Raw genomic sequence first — 5,511 nt, forward strand, 5'->3', positions numbered from 1 at the left:
GCTCCACATGCGTGATTGTAATAGCCTCTCTAAGGCTTTTCATGATCAGGTCCCTATTGCGTCCTCCAGTGTTCTCTCTTTACCACTCAGTTCACACCCTAGGTTCAAACCCAGCACTGCCAGGAATTCTCCAGGTTCTCTACACTTCTATGACTACCTGCTCTCTCTGCTGAAAATAGACTTCCCATTTCTCTGCTTGAAACACCCTTCCTATATCCCATGTTTCAGGAAAAGTCACACTCTCATATTTCAGCTCAGACATTACCACCTCTAGAATGCCTCTCCTGACACCTTACATCCTGTCTAGGGTCTAGAACAGATGACCTCAGCACCTCTCACCCACTGCCCCCACTAAATTAATTTCCTTGTGGGTAGAAAAGGTATTCAGCACTGTGCTCCACATGCCTTTTCTTTCTTTTTTACTCTGCATGCCTTTTAAAGTGTCCGGCACACAATAGTCCACCAATAAGATCTTTTTAAGTAAATGATTCTCTGAGTAAAGTCTATCTCCATAACATTGGTGCCCTAGAGTCTTTGCAATTCAATTCCATATGTCCATTTTCATCTATATTTCACACTATACCCCTACATGTACATCTAATGCCCCCAAACAGGGTAAACAGTCAAGAATATCACATTATAGTCAAAACGACTAGGGAGAAAGTCTGTAAAACCCAACACTTATTATTCATAAATTGAGATAAATTGCCACTATGACTGTTGAATATGTAACCAAATTGTTCTACTTCACTCCCTGAAGCCCTTGGGCTGGCTTCCCACATCTATCATTGCTCATGGTTTCCTCAATATCTCTTCTTATAAGTCTATCCTTCATATACCAGATAATATACTGTCTTCCTTAAACCTGACCAGCTCGACATAGCCAGGAAAAGAAGTGATTACTTTTTCCCCTGAGCACATCCATGACTTGGATTCTCAGATAACTATCCACTTTTGCCTTGTTTCATAGTTATTTGTGTGCACAGCTTTTATCCCCTTCCTGACTATAATCTCCCATAAAGCAGGGACCATGTCTTTTTTGACCTTTGAATACCCCATGGCATCTTGAACTCAATGAATATTTTTAAATACATATTAAACAAAATCAGATCGGGGGGAGCATTTCACCTAATTACAAACACACTTGGCATTTGATTATCATTCCCCAAGCCAATTGCTTTGTGAATTTGAAAAAAAAAAAACTCATCCATGGTAATTATTAAGTACTAATTATCATAGTGGTTTCCTATTTATAAATGTTAAACATAAGGGGGGAAAGTTTTCAAAGTCACTGAGAGGAATAGGCACGTTGGTTTCCATTTCTAAAGGCAAAGCTACGGAATCCATTTTCATATGGTCTGCTTGGACAGCCTCAGTTTCCAGCTGCAGCTATATTGGCAACTCAGAGGTATCTCTTCAAACCCTGAGTAGCTCCCCTGGAGCCTTCCTCAGATAAAAAGATGAAATTTAATTTGCCATTGCATAACCCAGTCACGGAAAGCACGAAGGCACTCACGTTTTTCTTCCCTTCATAGTAGACATTTAATTATATGATAATTACTTACAGCTTGCTGCTCAGCTTCTACTTTTATGAAATGTAAATTACACTTCACTCAAAAGTGCAAGATGAGCATTTAAAATACTTTACTAGATAGATTTAAAGAATTTTCTGACATCTTTTCCCAGCCCAAGAATTAGGTGATATACCTTTAAAGGAAACTTTCATTTTCACACCAAGAAAAGTTGAGTTCTTAATGAATACCTGAAAGACAGAAACACTTCCAAGGGGAAAAAATGTATATTGGGTTTTGAACAAATTCAGTGGCCTCGGTAAAGCCAAAGCCTCATCTCTGAGAAAATGTCAGCCTCTCTATTAACTGTGCTTACTGGTAGATTCATTAACTGAATTTTACTGGCAAGGCTGAGGGAAAGAAAAGTAATGGCAATGATAAAATAATACAATTTGAATGGCTATTTTTGGAAATGAACGTCAAATGTATCTTATTATCCTTTTAGCATTATTTTCACCTGATATTAGAATTATGAACTCCTAACAGAGGTCAAGTGATTGGGAAAATCATTATTATTTCCAGTGCTACATTATGCATGTAAGTCTTGTCTAAGGCATGCAAAGCCACAGCTAACTCAAAGAATCATGAACCATTCTCCTTAAACATTTCGAGGATTTGCCATTGTTCATCACCAGCTCAAAATTTAAAAGGGTTCAAGATTACTCTCCATGACATTTGTCTCTGATTTCTCATCCAGGGTCTTGACAGAGAAGTTCAAAGAAACTAGAAAATGAACAATAGCCAGAAAAGGAGAGAAGTAACAAATTTTTGAAGTTGGAAATAAATATATAGAAATTTAAAGCAAATTATTTGCCACTGTTTGATCAATAAATCACTAGGAATTCAAGTTCAGCTACCACTGATAATAAGACTGTTTATTTGTAGATTTTACTATTTTCAAAGAAATTTCACACAAAATCATGGCATGTTAGAACTGTAAGGAACATTAAAAATCATGCAGTGTAACTCTCTCTCTCATATATTCATTTTCATTTTATTTTTAAAATCTTTTAAAGTATAACATGGCTTCCCAGGTGGTGCTAGTGGTAAAGAACTCACCTGAATTCTTTTTAATGGCTGAGTAATATTCCATTGTGTATATGTACCATAGCTTCCTTATCCATTCGTCTGCTGATGGGCATCTAGGTTGCTTCCATGTCCTGGCTATTATAAACAGTGCTGCGATGAACACTGGGGTGCATGTGTCTCTTTCAGATCTAGTTTCCTCAGTGTGTATGTCCAGAAGTGGGATTGCTGGGTCATATGGCAGTTCTATTTCCAGTTTTTTAAGGAATCTCCACACTGTTCTCCATAGTGGCTGTACTAGTTTGCATTCCCACCAACAGTGTAAGAGGGTTCCCTTTTCTCCACACCCTCTCCAGCATTTATTGCTTGTAGACTTTTGGATAGCAGCCATCCTGACTGGCGTGTAATGGTACCTCATTGTGGTTTTGATTTGCATTATCTCTGATAATGAGTGATGTTGAGCATCTTTTCATGTGTTTGTTAGCCATCTGTATGTCTTCTTTGGAGAAATGTCTGTTTGTTTAGTTCTTTGGCCCATTTTTTGATTGGGTCATTTATTTTTCTAGTATTGAGCTTCATGAGCTGCTTGTATATTTTTGAGATTAATTCTTTGTCTGTTGCTTCGTTTGCTATTATTTTCTTCCATTCTGAGGCCTGTCTTTTCACCTTGCGTATCGTTTCCTTTGTTGTGCAAAAGCTTTTAAGTTTCATTAGGTCCCATTTGTTTATTTTTGCTTTTATTTCCAATATTCTGGGAGGTGGGTCATAGAAGATCCTGCTGTGATTTATGTTGGAGAGTGTTTTGCCTATGTTCTCCTCTAGGAGTTTTATAGTTTCTGGTCTTACATTTAGATCTTTAATCCATTTTGAGTTTATTTTTGTGTATGGTGTTAGGTGTTCTAGTTTCATTCTTTTACAAGTGGTTGACCAGTTTTCCCAGCACCACTTGTTAAAGAGGTTGTCTTTTTTCCATTGTATATCCTTGCCTCCTTTGTCGAAGATAAGGTGTCCATAGGTACGTGGATTTATCTCTGGGCTTTCAATTCTGTTCCATTGATCTATATTTCTGTCTTTGTGCCAGTACCATACTGTCTTGATGACTGTGGCTTTGTAGTAGAGCCTGAAGTCAGGCAGGTTGATTCCTCCAGCTGGAGCCCATTATACAGAGTGAAGTAAGCCAGAAATATAGAGACCAATACAGTATACTAACACATATATATGGAATTTAAAAGATGGTAACAATAACCCAATATGCAAAACAGAAAAAGAGACACAGATGTACAGAACAGACTTTTAGACTCTGTGGGAGAAGGCGAGGGTGGATGTTCTGAGAGAACAGCATTGAAACAAGTATATTATCAAGGGTGAAACAGATCACCAGCCCAGGTTGGATGCATGAGACAAGTGCTCAGGGCTGGTGCACTGGGAAGACCCAGAGCGGATGGGATGGAGAGGGAGGCGGGAGGGGGGATCGGGATGGGGAACACATGTAAATCCATGGCTGATTCATGTCAATGTATGGCAAAAACCACTACAATATTGTAAAGTAATTAGCCTCCAACTAATAAAAATAAACGAAAAAAAAAAAAAAAGAACTCACCTGACAATGCAGGAGACAAAAGAGACATACATGGTTTCGATCCCTGGGTGGGGAAGATCCCTGGAGGAGGGCATGGCAACCCACTCCAGTATTCTTGCCTGGAGAATCCCATGGACAGAGGAGCCTGGTGGGCTACAGTCCAAAGGGTCACAAAGAGTCAGACACGACTGAAGCAACTTAGCACACACACCACACAAAGTATAACATATACAATAAAGGTAAATCTTAACTGTACAGACTGGTTAACTTTTATAAAGTGAGCACACATGTTACCACCACCTAGATCAGGACTTAGAACATTAATCAACTTCCCAAATGTCTCTCTAACGTCCCTCCTGGTCTACTATTATCCTGATCTCTATCATCATTGATTAATTTTGTCTCTATATGAACTTGATATAAATGGACTCTTTTGCATCTAGCTTCTTTCTCAACCTTATGCCTGTGAAATTAAGTCAGTTGTTTGGTGTAGTAGTAGTTTGTTTTCTCTAATTGCTCTGTGATATGACATTGTGTGAATATACCACAATGTATTTATCTAGTCCAAAGTTGATGAACATTTGGGTTTCTTTCAGTTTGTTACTAGCACAAATAATGCTGTTATGAATATTTTGCACATGTCTTTTGGTGCACACACATATGCATTTCTATTGGAGAGATAGATTGGTTGACTTGTAAAACCACTGGGTACATATATATATTCAACTTGAGTAGATGCTGCCAGTTTTCCAAAATGAATGTACCAATTAAGATTCCATTCAACAGTGCATGAAAGTTTTAGCAGCTCCCCCATCCTTGATAATACTGGGTATTGTTGGTCTTTTATCCTGATAGATGTGTAGTGATATCTCATTGTGGTTTTAATTTGCATTTCTCTGATGACTAATGATGCTTGGTGACCATTTCAAAACTTTATTTTGTGAAATATCTGTTCAAGTCTTTACAATTTTTAAATTGTTATCTATATTTTTATTTTTAATTGATTTGTAGAAATTGTTTATATATTTTGAAAATAAGCCCTTTACCCATTATTTAGATTTCAAATATTTTCTCCCACACTGGCTTGCCTTTCACTCTCTTAATGGTGTTTCTTAGATGAACAGGAAATTTTTTATTTCATAAAGACTAAGAGAGAGGACTCAAATTACTAATACAAGGAATGAAAAAAGATATCACTACAGATACTATATATGTTGAAAAGGATAATATAAACAATTCTATGCCAACTCTTTCAGCACAATAGTCAATGCAATCTATTTTCATCCTATAAGCTATCACTATATAAACTTAAAGAAAGATTAGAAAATAACATCT

Source organism: Odocoileus virginianus, unplaced genomic scaffold (assembly GCF_023699985.2).
Source record: "Odocoileus virginianus isolate 20LAN1187 ecotype Illinois unplaced genomic scaffold, Ovbor_1.2 Unplaced_Scaffold_2, whole genome shotgun sequence".
In the NCBI taxonomy this organism is placed as follows: Eukaryota; Metazoa; Chordata; class Mammalia; order Artiodactyla; family Cervidae; genus Odocoileus; species Odocoileus virginianus.